The sequence below is a fragment of the Trichomycterus rosablanca genome, chromosome 2, assembly GCF_030014385.1.
Source record: "Trichomycterus rosablanca isolate fTriRos1 chromosome 2, fTriRos1.hap1, whole genome shotgun sequence".
Lineage (NCBI taxonomy): Eukaryota > Metazoa > Chordata > Actinopteri > Siluriformes > Trichomycteridae > Trichomycterus > Trichomycterus rosablanca.
The window spans coordinates 45,310,445-45,330,512 of NC_085989.1; the positions used below are offsets into that span (position 1 = coordinate 45,310,445).

Here is a 20,068-nt window from a genome sequence, read left to right on the forward strand (position 1 = left end):
GCATTGTCCAAATTACTTATGGCAAATTACACCCCTATACCATGACAGATTATGGCTTTGTCCCCAAAAAAACATTTGAAATGTGGTACAATTCTTTCTCTTTTTTTGTCCTTCTCATTTACATTTTCAGCATTTAGCAGACACCTTAATCCAAAATGACTTACAGTACTGTGACAGTATATTGTCTGAGAAATTCAGTGTCAAGGGCCTTTCTCAAGGGCCCAACAGTGGCAATCTGGCAATGGTGGGGTTTGAACCAGTGACCTTTAGATTACTAGTCCAGTACCTTAACCGCCAGGCTGCAATTGCCCTAGATTTCACTGTTAGTATCAGTATGCTTGTGATCGTTACTATGCTGAAAAATAAAATCATTCCCAATCAGGCACTTTTGAATGGCATGATTAATTAAAATCTGTCTTTTTTTTCAGAAATTCATGATTCCATTAATTCAGACAATATCACCAACATTACTGGCAGAAATGCAGCCCCAAACCAGGACAGGACAGACCCTCCACCACATTTCACTCCAACTCTTCTTCTCACATATTCTAGAGGATTGGACCCAAAAATGTTAAAGTTGGATTCGTTACTCCATAATACTCTTTCCACTGATCTTCATTCTGATCTTTGTGAGCTTTAGCATACCTTAGTCTTTTTACCATGTTTCCCTTCTGTAAGTGGTTTCTTTATTCATAATCAAGCTTCTTCAGATGTAGAAGAAGTAGAAGGGTCAACTTGGCATCCTATGAGACTGCCAGATGCTGAGCCAGGTCCTCACTGGACTTCTTTTGGTTTCTCAGAGAAGAAACTCTGAGAAAATTCTCATCAGATTTTGAAAGGTTTCTTGGCCTTCCAGTCTTTTTTTGCCCTTGGCCCCTTCTGATTCTTTACACTTCATTATAACAGTTTATATACCTCATCTTGAGTATCGAGTTTGTTTGCTGATTTCTCTTTGAGAGTGGATTTGCTAAAAATCTGGGTTCGATCCCCGGGTGGGGCGGTCCGGGTCCTTTCTGTGCGGAGTTTGCATGTTCTCCCCATGGCTGTGTGGGTTTCCTCCGGGTGCTCCGGTTTCCTCCCACAGTCCAAAGAAATGCCGCTAGGCTAATTGGAGACACTGAATTGTCCCATAGTTACCTATCCGCTGGGATGCACGAACCAGTGCATTGTAGTGCTGGTCCCAAGCCCGGATAAATAGGGAGGGTTGTGTCAGGAAGGGCATCCGGCATAAAACTGTGCCAAATCCCGCCGGCGACCCCTAACGGGAAGAAGCCGGAAATGCCGACCCCGTAACTGAAAAATGGGACAAAGGCTGAGGAACAAGAAGATTTTATGTTTGTCAGATTCTGTGATTTTTGGCATTTTGAATGAAATGGTGTGATTGAAAGTTGGTCTTACACATACTAGCAAGCTTCCAATGAATTAAACTCATACAGTATGCACAAACCTGGTGTAACAGACCTATTCCACAGCGGTCATTTTTATATATACTGTATATATAGTCAGACAAGTAGAGGTGTTAGCAAAGACATTAATTAGGGTTCCATTCCATTTAGGTTTAAGAGAACTGGGTTCCTGCTATTGCTCAAGTTTAATAGGAAGTCACACTAAATACTCACCAATTTAGCCTGATTGTTTTCAGTTTTTCTAATACTGTATACACATTTTCTGTATTTATTCTAATAAACAGACTGAGACATAATAATAAACGGTCATTATATTATTGATTAAACAACAAATCCAATAGTGGATTTTGCACAGAACTGTGTGTGTGTGTGTGCAGTCATTCATGGCCTCGTTGCAAAACCTTGTTTCGGTACTACGGCAGGATGTTGAGGTCAGAGAGATGTGACGAATGCGGCTGACACTTCTTATCTCTCCCTAGAAGACGTTAGTAGGTCACAGCTTTTTTTTTCAATGAGACAAACATGAAAGAAGTGTGATTATTAGAGAAGTACCTTTACGTAGCTCTGGTTTTGATGTCTTGCTAGACTTTCCTGGTCACCATCAAAAGGTTTCTGGTTCATCTGTAGATAATACAGTAAACATGTCAGGATTGACGGATGACTTCTCTGATAACATGTCATCGTTTACATTTCCACGTGGGCAACAAAGCAGATGGACGTTGTTTATGTCGTTTCTGTGATTGGTGCTGTTGTGTTAATCCCTAAATTACTCATATAATTACACACTTATAGTTCAAGATTAAAGATTGCATACACTTCTAAGGAACAGTCAAGAAAGAGTCAAGGCAGCTTTTAAACTTATGACCTTGTACAACTTGCCTGACTGTGTCGACGGTCAAGTTACAGCACATTTTAATTTATGACAGACCAGTTTTTTGACCATTTGGACAAAATTCCTTATAGCATAAGGGACAGTTAGTGTTTTCCTTTCAGCCCTGGCAGAAAAAAACACTATTCCATGTACTTTGTACAGACAATTGTTTTGATACATTGATTTTGTGGTCTGAAGTGTTTAGAAATGACACCAAGTGACTTCTAAAATGAACTTTCTAATATCTGTAAAGAGCATCCAGGGATTTTCCTTTGTAATTCTTGTAGGCCGGTCTATTAGGTGTGGTCAAACTTGCCTTTTTTATGACCACGCAGAAGTAGTGAGCTGTGGTCAGACATAATCACTAACAAGGAATTTAAATAAAGACCTTTATACACCACAATAAATAACCATGTTTAGATATTACCTGCTGAGCAGTGGTAAATAAGTGCTTAAGGTTTTGGGCTAGTAACCAGAAGGCTATTGGTTCAGGCCCCACCACCACCAAAAGTTGACACTGTTGGCCCCTGGCCCCTGAGCAAGCCACAACATTAGTGACTGCAAAAATTAATGTGGAAAGATTTTTGAAGACTTACTTTAGGCCATAAAGTGTTCATGTCCTTTGATTTGAATTTATATACAGTACATGTCTCACACACTGTTTGTAATATTTGCCTGAACAAGCTACCAGACATCTGAGTTACTTTCTGGGATGTCATGACAGTAGGATGAAAAAAGAAATAGACAGACAGACAGAGAGATAGACAGACAGATAGATAGACAGACAAATAGATATATAGACAGACAGATAGATGATAGATAGACAGGCAGACAGATAGACAGATAGATGATAGATAGACAGACAGATAGATGATAGATAGACAGACAGATAGATGATAGATAGACAGACAGACAGATGATAGGATGACAGACAGACAGATAGACAGAAAGGCAGACAGATAAATAGACAGACAGATAAATAGATATACAGACAGATAGATGATAGATAGACAGGCAGAGAGATGATAGGATGACAGACAGACAGATAGACCGATAGCCAGACAGACAGATAGATAAATAGACAGACAGACAGACAGATGATAGACAGACAGATGATAGATAGATAGATAGATAGATAGATAGATAGATAGATAGACAGACAGACGGACGGACGGACGGACGGACGGACGGACGGACGGACGGACGGATAGATAGACAGACAGATGACTGATAGATAGACAGACAGATAGATAGACAGACAGATGCTAGATAGATAGACAGACAGATGGATAGACAGATAGGCAAACAGACAGATACTTTATTATTGTAGTAACACTGAAGATTGTTATGCAGTAAAATACCAGTTCAATCGCAAACATCAACAGCCTGTGTTTGGCAGACTAGCAGGAAGATGTTTTAAGGTTGAGGTATTTATTTCTGAAACGTTGCGAGCAGTTTAAAAAATAATAACGGGCAGCAAATAGTTTGGATGTTCCAGTTCTGATCCAACATCAGTGCTCTTTCTGACAGAATTCCCTAAGGGAGCGTTTCAAACGTTTAGAGTTCAGCTGAGCAGATGGAGCGAGAGATGGACTGAAGGAGTCAGACAGAGCGAGGTAGAAAGACAGGAAAGACAGAGGGACAGTCTGTCTGCAGTGCTTCAGTGCTCAGGGACACAGCAGGTCCAGAGGAAGGACAGGAGACTCACTGATAGAGAGAAACACACAGCTGAACAGGAATCAGGTGTAGAGTTCTGGCTTTCGCTTGATTTCCTCCCGGTTTCGATAAAACCGCTCTTTAACCGATCGGTACACCAGTGTGTACGGTAGAGCTGGGCGGTTCCTGAATAACCCGGGTTAATGATTCGAATCTTTATACTGAATCAGGAATCAAGAGTCCGAAATCTCAATTAACCCGGATCCTATGAGTCCTCTGAGCTGCTGCTAAGTACATAAGGCGAGTGAGCAGGCTCACTGGAAACATCGCAGACTCAGATGATTTGGCTGAACCGACTTTACTCCAGTCTGTGAATCTACTAAGTAATAAGTTAAATATTCCAATAAACAAGCAGTTAAACACACTGGTGTTCGTTATGTGGCTGATTTTATGCACATGCTATTATTATTATTATCAGTAGTAGTGGTATAGATTAGTAATGCAGCATATTTTCTTGTAAGCAAAACAACAATATATAGTTATATATTTTATTATAACCCATCTGACTGGTAGGTGAGTCCACCCCCTCTCCCCCATGATCAAGATTCCACTTAGAAAAAGTGTCACTGAGAAGAGAAGTGTGAGGTGCCAAGAGAATTAAGAGAGAAGGATTTATTTACAGAAGATAAGTGCACGGAAGACAAGTGATATTTGGATGCATTTTCATGCAGTAAATCAATCGCAATCAAAATATCAGTGACTCAAGTGAACCGGATCACATTACTGATACTCCTTTTCCACCGACGCAGAACGAACTAGTGTCTAATCTGATTTTTTGCTGATATTTTCAAAGCGCCTTACAAAAGATGAACTGTGTGATATGACGTGGTAAACGTGACCCGGACAGTTCGAACAACAATTAATGTGAAAAATTAAGCGTAACGTGGCTTGTTGTACTAAAACAACGACCGATGAATTTGGGCAGTATGTAGCACTTATAACCAGTAATAACAGAGATAAGTTTAGTGTTTCTATGTCGTACTTTTAGTACATTCAGCCACGTTACGCTTTATTTTTTACGTTACGCTTTTTTGACTCTCCCGAGAAGATTTAGAACCCCGAGCTGCATTAACACCACAAGTGAAGTTAATCCAGCTAAACACATATATGTTGTATTTTAGAGTAGGTTTGATGGTTATTTCACACAATTGGATGTTCGTGTCGTGGAACTTTAGTGATGTTTCACCGCTCAAGCCGAGCGCTGAGCAAATCGGTTATTTGTGCCGACGGTCGCGGTGAGAGCAGTGAACTAAAGAAAACAACAACTGAGACAAACACGTCTACGTCTTCTTATCACCGATAACTGATCAATGATTTTTACATAAAAACAAACATCTGTAACAACAGCACAAATGCTCGCACATTTAGGGCAGTTGTAGCCTAGTGGTTAAGGTACTAGACTAGTAATCCAAAGGTCCCTGGTTCAAACTTTACCAATGCCAGGTTGCCACTGTTGGGCCCTTGAGCAAGGCCCTTAAGTGAACACCTCAGTTCCAGGGCTCTAAAAACCAAAGACCAAGTTCGAAATCTTGGCGTTCTAATAGACTCAGATCTCACATTCACCAGCCATAAAAAAACCATCACCAAAACAGCCTTCTACCATCTTAGAAATATAGCCAAAATCAAGGGTCTAGTGTGCCAACAAGACCTAGAAAAGCTGATCCATGCTTTTATATCCAGTAGGGTGGACTATTGTAATGGTCTCTATTGTAATGGACTTCCCAAAAAGACCATTAAACAGTTACAGCTCATTCAGAACGCTGCTGCTAGAGTTTTAACTAAGACGAAGAGAACTGAGCACATCACTCCAGTTCTAAAATCTCTACACTGGCTTCCAGTTACAGAATAGAATTTAAAGTGCTGCTACTGGTCTATAAATTACTGAATGGGTTAGGCCCAGGATACAGCTCAGAAATGTTTAGAGAATATAAACCCAGTAGATCTCTTAGATCCATGGACTCAGGTCAGCTAGTTGAGCCCAGAGTCCAAACTAAACATGGTGAAGCAGCATTTAGCTGTTGCATTTTCAGCATTTAGCAGACGCTTTTATCCAAAGCGACTTACACAATGAGCAATTGAGGGTTAAGGGCCTTGCTCAGGGACCCAACAGTGGCAACTTGGTGGTGGCGGGGCTTGAACCGGCAACCTTCTATGTACTAGTCCAGTACCTTAACCACTGAGCTATCACTGCCCTGTTGGGCTGCATATAACTGGAACAGACTGCCAGGAGATATTAGATGTTCCTCAAATGTAGAAATCTTTAAATCCAGGTTAAAAACTTTTCTTTTTTCTTGTGCCTATGATTGAGCTTGAAATTTTTGCTATTACCCTCATTTTACCATATTTCTTTTAGTTTTTCATGCTCTTCTAAACTGTAGGGTATATTTTACTATATTTTCTTTTAGTTTTCATGTTCTTAATTTTTTATCTCTCTTGTTTTAATTTCATGTTGTCTTAATTGTAACTAAATGTTTGCAAGAAGTCTTTCAAGAAGAGGTTCTAGATCTCAGGAATGTTTTAATGCTTTTAATTAATTTTTTCCTTATGTAAAGCACTTTGAATTGCCACTGTGTATGAAAGGTGCTATACAAATAAACTTGCCTTGCCTTGCCTTAACTCGCAATTGCTTGGATAGTATACTGTCACAGTACTGTAAGTCACTTTGGATAAAGGTGTCTGCTAAATGTCGAAAATGTAAATGTAAATGCACATAATCTACATGCTCTGCCATGATATTACTACTCTTAAGAAAGAAAAATAAACCTCTAGCCATCGTAGACTCACTCACTCTCTAAGCTGCTTATCCTTTTTAGGGTCCCAGCTCTCTATGGGTGCAAGGTATACAGAAACACCCCGGACAGGGCGCCAGTACATTGCAGGGCACACACACACACACACACACACACACACACACACACACACACATACCTCTAAGTGGTGTGTTTTTTTGTGGAGGGGGGCGAATAAAGGAACGTTCCATTGTTCTTTGTGCAAGCGTACAAGAGATTTACAGTGGCAGCTATAAAAAATATGTGTTTAAAAGTGCGTTTAAATGCTAGCATATATGCTAATCATCAGTACAACTAGAAGAATAAGAAGAAAGTCTTTATTTATCATGTAATGAAACGAATCATGCTCATGTGCCACGCCCCTCTCTTCTCCGGGTTTATATTGTCAAGCCATCACGTCCTGATGATGATTGGACAATTAGCTAATGATCCACAGCTGAACCTCAAGGCATTTAAGGACACTGCTGTGGATCATTCAGCGAAGGCTATTTTGATGGTTATACGTTGTCATGGTTTGGATTGTTACATGATTCCTCTGTCTTGTTCCATGTTGTAGTCTTGTTCATGTTTTGTGTTAGCCTTTATGTTAGCTTAGCATAGGGTCTGGGATAGTTTAGGGTCAGGTTTCATGTGTGTTTAGATTAGCATGACCTTAGCATTTAGCTTAGTTAGTGTGTCTTGTCTTGTGCAAACCTGTTTAGCCTGTTGTCATTTGAAATTCTATAGCTCTTCGTTACATATACACCAAACAGCCATAACGGTAAAACCACGTCCTTGTTTCTACACCCACTGTCCATTTTATCAGCTCCACTTACCATATAGAAGCACTTTATAGTTCTACAATTACTGACTGTAGTCCATCTGTTTCTCTACAACCTTTTTAACCTGCTTTCACCCTGTTCTTCAATGGTCAGAACCCCCACAGGGCCACCACAGAGCAGGTATTATTTGGGTGGTGGATCATTCTCAGCACTGCAGTGACACTGACATGGTGGTGGTGTGTTAGTGTGTGTTAGTGTGTGTTGTGCTGGTATGAGTGGATCAGATACAGCAGCACTCCTGGAGTTTTTAAATACCGTGTCCACTCACTGTCCACTCTATTAGACACTCCTACCTAGTTGGTCCACCTTGTAGATGTAAAACCAGAGACGATCGCTCATCTATTGCTGCTGTTTGAGTTGGTCATCTTCATCAGTGGTTACAGGACGCTGCTCACAGGGCACTGTTGGCTGGATGTTTTTGGTGGACTATTCTCAGTCCAGCAGTGACAGTGAGGTGTTTAAAAACTCCATCAGCGCTGCTGTGTCTTATCCACTCATACCATCACAACACACACTAACACACCACCACCATGTCAGTGTCACTGCAGTGCTGAGAATGATCCACCACCTAAATAATACCTGCTCTGTAGTGGTCCTGGGAGAGTCCTGACCATTGAAGAACCGCATGAAAGGGAGCTAACAAAGCATGCAGAGAAACAGATAATTGTAGAACTACAAAGTGCTCCTATATGGTAAGTTGAGGTGATAAAATGGACAGTGAGTGTAGAAACAAGGAGATGGTTTTAACGTTATGGCTGATCGGTGCAGTACAACGAAATTCTTTTTCTGTATATCCCAGCTTGTTTGGAAGCTGGGGTCAGAGCTCAGGGCCTGGATTCACACCGACAGTCTTACGATTCAAAGCCCAAAGCTCTACCCACTAGGCTACCATTGTTTGTTTAGTTAGTTAGTTAATTAGTCTTACAAGTGTGTTTGAAGACTTGGCAGGATCTCAGAGCTTGTCTGCACTGATAAGGTGCAGTGAAAAGGAAGTATTGTAGGGTGTAGTGATATGAAACATTGTTGGGTACATCGATGGCGTGCGATAAAAACTGCACTGCTATCTGCAAACGTTTACACGGAAATAAGTTTTTCTCAGAACTCAACTAGAATAGACAAAAGAGTCTGCATGCACAGCAAACACAGAAGTACGATTGGCGTGAGCGTATTTTAAACCCTGACAATCAATCCCCCTGCAGAACTGTGAAAAAAAGAAAAGAAAGAAGCTGGATGTAGATGTAGAAAGCTGCGCTGTGCGTTTGTGCTAAAGATTAGACTGATTGGCTCTGAGGATGTGTATCTGTGTGTGGGCTGCTTGCCCTCCCTCTGAGCCTAGCATCCTCAGCTGGCGAGTTCAAGAGCATTCTGGGTGTTCGAGGTTCTGCGTTTGAGTCGACAGGCTTCTTCTCCCCCCATCTGGCTCGGTCGGTGGGCATTAGTAACCTCCAGGTGGCTCCGAGAGGCTCGTCTTCTCATGCCACACACACTTTCTAACACACTCTTTTCCCAGCCCACCTCCTTCCCACCTTGTGTTTGATGTGGTCTCAGAGTACCCCGCTTTAAGAAATTCTTCGCTGGCTTTGAAGTCGCCTTTCTTTTTCGGAGCTCTTCGTTTTATCCTCCGCGGCTCGGAGTCTTGGCACGGGAAGAAAAACAGTCAACACCGTTTTTAAACAAAAGGCTTTGGAACGAAACAAGATACTCCTACACACTCGCTCACCTCGCATCACACATCAGTTTATAAAATGGAAGGAGCTTTCGGATCTGTGACACGACCTGACCACGCCTATCTACAGAGGAGCCCACTCTCACCCCGTTTTCTTTCCCTTGTTTCTGATATTTAAAAGCTCTCGTAAAGACTAAATCCTGGTTTTGAAACATCACCAGGAATTGATCTGATGCTGCTCAGCTATGCCAGAAATGTGTACACGCTCGCAGACAAACCCTCTTCATGCTCGGTGGGAGGTATTGCTTCAGGAGTGTGTGGGCAGGTAGGTAAGATGAGACGAAAAGACCTCAGATTAAAGGTGACGGACATAAAGCCAGTCTCAGACAGCTTCACCATAACTAAAACGCTTGGCTTTTTTATTTTTGCTTAAAGCTGGGTAGAAAATCAACGTACTAGACTAACTGTATAGAATAGAATGGCATTATTTGTCATTACAAAGGGTGGCTCGGTGGGTAGCACTGTCTCCTTACAGCAAGAAGGTCCTGGGTTTGATGCCCAGGTTGAACGGTCTATGTCCTTTCTGTGTGGAGTCTGCATGTTCTCCTCGTGTCTGTGTGGGTTTCCTCCGAAAGCTCCGGTTTCCTCCCACAGTACAAAGACGTGCAAGTGAGGTATATTGGAGATACAAAGTTGTCCATGACTGTGTTTGACATTAAACTAGAACTGATGAATCTTGTGTAACCAGTAACTACTGTACCTGTCCTGTCATAAATGTAAACAAAGTGTAAAACATGACGTTAAAATCCTAATAAGTAAATAAATGAATAACACCAGTTGGTAATTGTTCTATCTATCTATCTATCTATCTATCTATCTATCTATCTATCTATCTATCTATCTATCTATCTATCTATCTATCTATCTATCTAACCATCCATCCATCCATCTATCTATCCATCTATCCCTCCATACATCCATCCATCTATCTATCCATCTATTCCTCCATACATCCGTCCATCTATCCATCTATCTATCCATCTATCCCTCCATACATCCATCCATCTATCTATCCATCTATCCCTCCATACATCCGTCCATCCATCCATCTATCTATCTATTTATCCATACATACATCCATCTATCTATCTATCTATCTATCTATCTATCTATCTATCTATCTATCTATCTATCTATCTATCTATCTATCTATCTATCTATCTATCTATCTATCTATCTATCTAACCATCCATCCATCCATCTATCTATCTATCCATCTATCCCTCCATACATCCGTCCATCTATCCATCTATCTATCCATCTATCCCTGCATACATCCATCCATCTATCTATCTATCCATCTATCCCTCCATACATCCGTCCATCCATCCATCTATCTATCTATTTATCCATACATCCATCCATCCCTCTATCTATCTATCTATCTATCTATCTATCTATCTATCTATCTATCTATCTATCTATCTATCTATCTATCTATCTATCTGTCTGTCTGTCTGTCTGTCTGTCTGTCTGTCTGTCTGTCTATCTATCTATCTATCTATCCATCTATCCCTCCATTCATCCATCTATCCCTCCATCCATCCATCTATCCATCCATCTATCCCTCCATCCATCCACTCATCCATCCATCCATCCATCCATCCATCCATCCATCCATCCATCCATCCATCCATCCATCCATCCATCCATCTATCTATCTATCTATCTATCTATCTATCTATCTATCTATCTATCTATCTATCTATCTATCTATCTATCTATCTACTGTGTCTATCTATCCATCCATCCATCCATCTACTGTATCTATCTATCTATCTATCTATCTATCTATCTATCTATCCATCCATCCATCCATCCATCCATCCATCCATCCATCCATCCATCCATCCATCCATCCATCCATCCATCTACTGCATCTATCCATCCATCCATTCATCTATTTATCCATCCATCCATCCATCCATCCAGCCATCCATCCATCCATCTATCTATCTATCTATCTATCTATCTATTTATCCATCTATCTATCCATCTATCCATCCATCCATCCATCCATCCATCCATCTATAATTATACACAACCTAAAAAGCTGTCTAATGCTCTCGTCTCTCACTTCTGGTGGCTGGGGAGGGCTGGAGTTTATTTTCCAGCATAGCTAAAGGAAGTAAACCCGTGCCACAGGATCCATCCACTCATCCATCCATCCATCCATCCATCTATCCATCTATCTATCCATCCATCCATCCATCCATCCATCCATCCATCCATCCATCTATCTATCTATCACTGATGGTCAGTAACGCGTTACTTAGTAACGCGTTACTCTAATCTGACCAAATTTTTCAGTAACGAGTAATCTAACGCGTTACTATTTCCAATCCAGTAATCAGGTTAAAGTTACTTATCCAAGTTACTGTGCGTTACTATTGTTGTCATTTTCCTTAGTAAAAAGATATATTTTTGCTTTCTTCTTGCGTCTCGGGGAGTGACGTCTGTCCTATGCGACAACTAAGTCACGGGCTGCGTCCGGAATCGCATACTTACAGAGTCTGTACTAGATTGGAGGAAGTATGCACTACTCGGCTGGTAAAGAAGTACATCTTACCAACGTCAAGTGATGACGTGAGGACGTGATGACGTAATATCACCATAGTTACAGACTCATTACAAACCCCACTCGCCAAAATTTAGGATATTTATTGTCTTTTTGTTATTTATTTGTCTTTAAAATTTTACTTACACTTGTGAACAGAGGACTCCATTTTCCGCTATCTTTCTTGTTTCTTATTCCGCTTCAATCGCCTACGCAGCTCCAGTTGCATTATGGGATACATTAGCGGACCGCATTATATAACTAATAGTAACTTGTAATCTAACTTAGTTACTTTTAAAATCAAGTAATCCATAAAGTAACTATGTTACTTTTTAAAGGAGTAATCAGTAATCAGATTACTTTTTCAATCTTTTTCTATCCATCCATCCATCCATCCATCCATCCATCCATCTATCTATCTATCTATCTATCTATCTATCTATCTATCTATCTATCTATCTATCTATCTATCTATCTATCTATCTATCTATCTATCCATCCATCTATCCATCCATCCATCCATCCATCCATCCATCCATCTATCCATCTATCCATCCATCCATCCATCCATCCATCCATCTATAATTATACACAACCTAAAAAGCTCTCTAATGCTCTCGTCTCTCACTTCTGGTGGCTGGGGAGGGCTGGAGTTTATTTTCCAGCATAGCTAAAGGAAGTAAACCCGTGCCACAGGAAGCTCGCTTACAGGAAGTGGGCACAAAAGGGGGGAGGGTTGAAAAGGTTTCATTCATTAGAACTGACTTTCTGTTAATGCGTGGGCACACTTACGATAGTGAATATTAAAATGAATATTAATATTCTTACAACAGAACTTTGTGGTTACCGCTGATATGTGAATACATCAGAAATCAGATTCTATGTGCCCATGCTCATGCATAAAGACAGGCAACTTTACAAATCATACACACACACACACACACACACACACACACTTCTACAAATACACTCATCCTATACTGAGCATGAGCAGTGTGTTGCTACTGACCGGAGACAAGATATCAGTATTGTTAGAAACCAGCAGCCTAGCCTGCTCTGATATATTTTACCTGATCAGCTGCCTCAGTAGAGGGGATTCTAGGCAGGTTATTTAGACACACTACTTAGACAGTAATTACAGTGATTACAGCACCACAGTTTTAGCTTACTAAGCTAACACAGTTAGCCTCAGGCCATTCAAACCAAGTGCTGAGGTGGCACAACCTGCTAGCATGCCGGCTAACGTCTCCCTCCGAGTACAGAAAACTGTTAAACTGTCTCTGACAAGCCCGAATTTACAAATAAACAACACTTGAGCGCCTTTATACAAATTAAACATCAATGAGAATTAATTTACATTTGTTAATTTACTGTTGGTTGCTCCGCATTTATCCGCCATATTTGTAGTTTTTTGTGAGAACAGTTGTGCCGCACTGAATGCTGGGATTGCCTTCAGCGCTGAGGAAGCATCGGACACTCCATCATTAATCAGTCAGATTATCACTTAGAATTATAGCACCTCAGAAGGAGCATTTTAAGGTATCTAAGAATTTAGACATGCCCTTTTCTCAGGAGTGTAGGATGACGTAAAATGTGCCTATGTAGAGAGATCACTAGATTTTCAGACAGGCCCTATGTCACTTTACATAAAGGCAGAATTTGGCAGAAAGCAGGTCCACACTCAGCTACAGTTTGAACTGTGTGTTCAGGTAAGACCAGATTTGTTTGCTGGTAGACCATGACTTCACACACACACAGCAACCAGCGTAATAAATGCCAAAACACCTCCTGGAAAAAATAGCCCAGACCAGACGGACAAACAGGAAGCAGCTGTTGCCAGGGAAACGGGTATGCGGGCGGCGTGGGCGAGATTGCGAGGTAAGACAAGAGGAGGAAAACATAACGGAATAAATAAAGGAAAAGAAGAAGAAAAGAGCAGAAGAGCTGATGCTGATTTATTTTCATTATGAGGAGGAAGAGAAATCGGAAGTGTGTGTGTGTGTGTGTGTGTGTGTGTGTGTGTGTGTGTGTACCTGCTCCTATAGCTGTGAATAGCTGAACTGACGCACAACACAACAGGCTGCATCTGAAGCCCTGGCAACTACGCTATTATTATTTTTATATCCGTCGGCTCTGTCTTTTTCCTTCATGCCTCCCACCAGCATTTCTTTTTAAAAATGCCACTCAGGTTTAAAATTCCAACAACATCACGGGTACCCAGACGTAGTTCCTTCATTTAGTCGAACACACTCTCATCCAAAACAAATTTCACTAATGTGTGTTTCTTCATATGCTCATTGTGGGTTAAAATCTGCTTGGTCTAAAATAATCTTGTGTAACCAGTAACTAACTATTTTTATTTGTATATTACGTTTTTCTTTTGTATCATAGTACTAATGTGACCGTCAGGTACAGTATAACAAATAACCATTTCCTTGACCTGCATGTAACAAATAAACTGATTGATTTGATTGACTTGCATTGTTAACCTTTTAAGACCCTGTGGTCACATATGAGGACATTACGTTTTGGCTTTGTTATGCTTTATTTATATTTACATTGTCAGCATTTAGAACAGGGGTGTCAAACTCATTTTCAGCGAGGGCCACATCAGCATTATTGTGGCCCTCAAAGGGCCGATTGTAACGTATCCTGCTGTGATTGCAGTCTGTTGTTTGTCTTGGAGGCTAAATTCTGCATTTATATTGTCCTACTTTACCACAGACACGGCCTCATAACACAAGAGACGCACCGTTTTCTCTTCCTGAAGCACAAACTTGTTTTCATTTTCATTAAATTTCCTCCTTCTGCTTAATTTTTTTACTTCTCTTCTTGTACATTTTGGGATTATGTGTAAATATGTGTAACATCATCTACTGGCGGGATGTGTCACTTTGCAGGTCACAAAATCAGCATGCATTTTGAGAGATGCAGTTAATGTAGGATTTTACAGTGTATTTTAAGACAATTGTTCTGCCCTCACTAATAGTTTATCCCCCTTTCTCAGCTAGACAGACAGACAGACAGACAGACAGACAGCTCTCTTCAGAATACAGTCGGTTTTATTTGCTTCCCAGCTGTGTGATACACTGTGTGCATCAAAATGAAGTAAAAATACAAACAATAAAAACAATAAAGAACTTAATACAGTACAAGCACACAGCTGTAGTCAAGTGTTACATCTGGTACAATATGAGATTTAACCAAACGTAAAATAGCGCTAACGAGTTAGCATTTTGTGTAAAGATACTAATTGCTATAGTAACGGTAACAACAGTATTTAATTATGGTAAATTTGTAACTAAAACGCTGTGATATACTCACTAAACATTTACAAACAACTGAGAATATAAACGCCACTACTTACAGACGATGCTTTGGTATTATACTGCAAGATAATTATTTATATTTATTATTATTGTTTACATTACTACCCGCGTTCTTTTGCCGTAAAAGTCACATGGCTTCTCAGCGAAGGTCAAAGTTAGTTGCCATGACTACGATGTCACCAGTTGCAGGTTAAAGGCGCAGGAATCCTATTAAATTATAAGCGCGTCGCTGTAACGACTCGAACCATCACAACTATCGTACAGTCGTTTAAGCTCTCGCGGGCCACATAAAATGACGTGGCGGGCCGGATCTGGCCCGCAGGCCGTGAGTTTGACACCCCTGATTTAGAAGATGCCTTTATTCAAAGCGACTTACAATTGGGAGCATATACATTGCAAGCAATTGGATTGAGGGTTAAGGGCCTTGCTCAAGGGCCCAACAGTGGTAACCTGGCAGTTGTGGGTCTTTCCAGTTACTAGTCCAGTTAATGTTACTAGTCCTATACCTTAATACCAAAGCGACTTACAATCTAGGTAATTGAAAACTAAGAGCCTTGCTCAAGGGCCCAACAATTGTAATCTGGCAGTTGTGGGCCTTGAACAAGTGACCTTCCAATTACTAGTCTTGTACCTTAACCACTGAGCCACCACTGCCCTTATACCTTAAACCTTTTACCTTGTTCTGCTTAACTTAGACCTGTTGTCCCCATTAGTAGACGCTTTTATCTGTCATTTAGTGGTAGCAAAAGTGCTAGACAACAAATAAGGTAAAAACAAGATGAAAATGCTAAAGCTTGAGACTTCTCTGTGCCTATAAATAATGACTGCACCCATTAAAAGTACAATGTCAATTTACAAGGTACAAGTTCATGAATAAAACCCAAACTATCACCTTATTCTGGGAGCAAATTCATCTGTTTAGACGTAATCCAAGGATCACCAAAACAGCTCCATCATGAATTAGAAGCTGCAAAAACACACGTCACCGTACTGTTCACAGTTAAGCAAGCTTTTATCGGCCCAGTCCAAACTCAATGCACAACTTAAGTTTGTTCCTCATCACATGGACACTCAATTTGCAGTTTAATATTTTTTGTAAATCAGCTGTTATAACAAGGTTCAACAGGCTGTCTTACTATAAAGTCTATCATTATGGTAGAGACTGTTCTTAAAACTAACTTTATTCAAAACAAATCCAGCATCTAATCAAAGAGAAGCATCTGGACAATGATACAACAGTTGTGGCCTAGTGGTTAAGGTGCTGGACTAGTACTAGACCACTACCAGGCTGCTGCTGTTGGGCCCTTGAGCAAGGCTCTTAAACCTTTATTGCTTAGACTGTATGCTGTTACAGTACTGTAAGTCGCTTTGGATAAAAGCGTCTGCTAAATGCCTAAATGTAAATGTACTTGGAATGACATGATGATTATTTAACGTAACAGGGGTAGTGGTGCCCTGCTTTGAGGAGTTTGGTCCTATAGTTAAGTCCAGTGTGTTCTCGGGGGCCTGCAGACCCAACACAATCCATACCAGGATGGTATTAAATAAATAAATTAATGAATTAATTGAATATGAATGACATTATGACATCTGACAGGTAGGTTGAAAAGGTCCTACAAAGCATTTGAGCTCAGGAAGGTTTGTCAGGGTTCTAACCTTTAACATTAGAGTGTTCTGTGGAAAACATACGATTGGTTTATTTCCTCACCTTGATGGATAAACAGTCATACAGAAAAAATGATATATAAATAAACCTACGATTACAATTACGGCTTCCGTACACATACTCACAGTCAAGCATCCTAATACTGATAACTTAAATGCCGTATGACACCCCTACACATTTCCACACACATATTGCGCCAGAGGTATACGCTAACACCCCCCCCCCCCCCCACACACACACACACTAACACACACACACACACACAACCCGTACACACACTCATGGTTTTTGAGAAACGCCGGTCACGCAGTTCAAGTTGTACGTCAATGAAGCCTTCCTAACCGCAGTAATAGGAAGTACTGACCTCACAACTCTATAAAGCTATCTGATTGGCTGATTAGTATCTGGGGGAGCAAAGAGAGATTCCTTAAATACATACTTGACAAAAAAAAAAAACTAAATGGAAAAAGAATTGCAAGCACACTTACACACACACACACACTTTCCACACTGAGGTTAGAAGAGGAAGGAAGAGCCTGGTTGTCTGTTTAGTCATGTGATGCTGCTGCCAACACCATCATGCCATCCATTCCATTGTCAACTATTCATATAGGATTTATGTTCGAATTAAGAACACACACACACACACACACACACACACATATTGCTGCACAGCTCATCCCAGTGTTTGGTTTTAATGGTGTGACTGGTGAACACAGAACTGGGCAACGATGCCAAAAAATTTGTAAGGACAATTTTGCTTTACATGAGACGTCTGGTGGCATTTAATAGATGTTATAGATTATAGATAGGTAGATAGATATAAGATGGATATAAGATGGACGGAAGGATGGACGGACGGACTGACAGAAAGACAGATAGATAGATAAACAGATAGACAGGCAGACAAACAAACAGATAGATAAACAGACAGACAGAACAGATAAATAGACAGACAGACAGATAGACAGACAGACAGACAGACAGGCGGACGGACAGATGGACAGACAGACGGACAGACGACAGACAGACAGATATAATATATATTTATCACTCACAGCGCAAACTGGAAAAGACCCGTGTTATTGTTATAACTCGAGCTGCTGCTACTACATATTGCGAAATATAGGGTAAATGAAATAATCATTTTTGTTTTCAAAAAGCGTGAGAAATCATTACTAGACAAAATTACAGTTATTAACTGACTTCAATGTCATCTTTGGTCAAAGCACAGATTTGTTTCGTCTGCACGCACGGATACGCGTTACAGGTAAAATTAGCTCAGTAACTTTATTTTAGATGAATTTAGATGGATACTGGTGTTAAATGGATCGCAATGGACTGTAGATGCTTTAACTTAGTTAACAATGTGGGTCGACAAGACACTATTCGTTTTGCACAGGGACGTAACTACAGAGGGGCGGGGGGGGGGGGGGGGCAGGTGCACTGGAGCCCATGGCAAGGAAGGGGGGGGTCCTCCACGACATGAACCCAACCACTCACCTTACTGCTCCCCATTGGCTGCACTCACCAGGTCATTATTATTATATTACACTATTTTCATTAAGTAAAATTAAAATAACTAAAACTGTGCATTAAAATACCAGAGGCAGGAATTTGGATTTGAAGTGTACTTTCAATTCATTCTGATCAGCAATCAGCATATGCAATTTGTTGAGGGGGCCCAAATTTTTGCACTGGGGCCCATGAGCTCCTAGTTACGCCACTGGTGTCGCATCTAGAAATGGTTCATATTATAAGTGAGTTTTCAGTGGCAGGATTATGAAGAGGAAAAGATCCTCACTCACTTTTGTCAGATAATGTGAACAAACTTGTCATTTTGAATAACTGGCTGAAAGATGGGTAGCTGTTAACAACTCTATATAGACATTGGCTGGTTTTCTAAAAATAATTTAGATTTAATCATTTCATCATAATTTTATGAAGGTTTTTATTGGTAAACATGTTCTTAACTGTTCAAATTGTGCTTAATTATTAGTAACTGCGATTAATTAGATTCTTTAATTGCGATAAAAAATTTTAATCGCATGACAGCCCTAATATATATATACAGTGGGGTCAAAAAGTATTTAGTCAGCCACTGATTGTGCAAGTTCTCCTACTTAGAAAGATGAGAGAGGTCTGTAATTTTCATCATAGGTACACTTCAACTATGAGAGACAAAATGAGAAAAAAAAATCCAGGAAATCACATTGTAGGATTTTTAAAGAATTTATTTGTAAATTATGGTGGAAAATAAGTATTTGGTCACCCACAAACAAGCAAGATTTTTGGCTCTCACAGACCTGTAACTTCTTCTTTAAGAAGCTCTTCTGTCCTCCACTCATTACCTGTATTAATGGCACCTGTTTGACCTCGTTATCTGTATAAAAGACACCTGTCCACAGTCTCAAACAGTCAGACTCCAAACTCAACCATGGCCAAGACCAAAGAGCTGTCGAAGGACACAGGAAGAAAATTGTAGACCTGCACCAGGCTGGGAAGAGTGAATCTACAATAGGCAAGCAGGTTGGTGTGAATAAATCAACTACGGGAACAATTGTAAGAAAATGGAAGACATACAAGACCATTGATAATCTCACTTGGGGTCAAGATCTCATCCCGTGCGGTCAAAATGATCATGAGAACGGTGAGCAAAAATCCCAGAACTACACGGAGGGACCTGATGAATGACCTGCAGAGAGCTGGGACCAAAGTAACAAAGGCTACCATCAGTATACACAATACGCCGAGAGGGACTCAAATCCTGCAGTGCCAGGCGTGTCCCCCACCATAATTTACAAATAAATTCTTTAAAAATCCTACAATGTGATTTCCTGGATTTTTTTTTTCTCATTTTGTCTCTCATAGTTGAAGTGTACCTATGATGAAAATTACAGACCTCTCTCATCTTTTTAAGTAGGAGAACTTGCACAATCAGTGGCTGACTAAATACTTTTTGACCCCACTGTATATAAATATATATACAGTGTATCACAAAAGTGAGTACACCCCTCACATTTCTGCAGATATTTAAGTATATCTTTTCATGGGACAACACTGACAAAATGACACTTTGACACAATGAAAAGTAGTCTGTGTGCAGCTTATATAACAGTGTAAATTTATTCTTCCCTCAAAATAACTCAATATACAGCCATTAATGTCTAAACCACCGGCAACAAAA

General features: G+C 40.3%; 1 long non-coding RNA gene across 3 annotated transcripts in view; it reads right to left on the reverse strand.

The window, feature by feature from the left end:
* LOC134334151 (uncharacterized) overlaps nucleotides 1–20,068 on the reverse strand; it is a 59,473-nt gene that overhangs the window by 18,451 nt on the left and 20,954 nt on the right. For 2 of the 3 annotated variants that reach the window (XR_010015465.1, XR_010015463.1), the window contains exons 2-3: nucleotides 1,959–2,027; nucleotides 1,762–1,881 (exon numbers count right to left, since the gene is read on the reverse strand). This is a non-coding gene — a long non-coding RNA (uncharacterized LOC134334151). Of the gene's footprint in view, nucleotides 1–1,761; nucleotides 1,882–1,958; nucleotides 2,028–20,068 lie in introns of those variants that run through there. The other variant, XR_010015464.1, reaches the window with a different exon arrangement.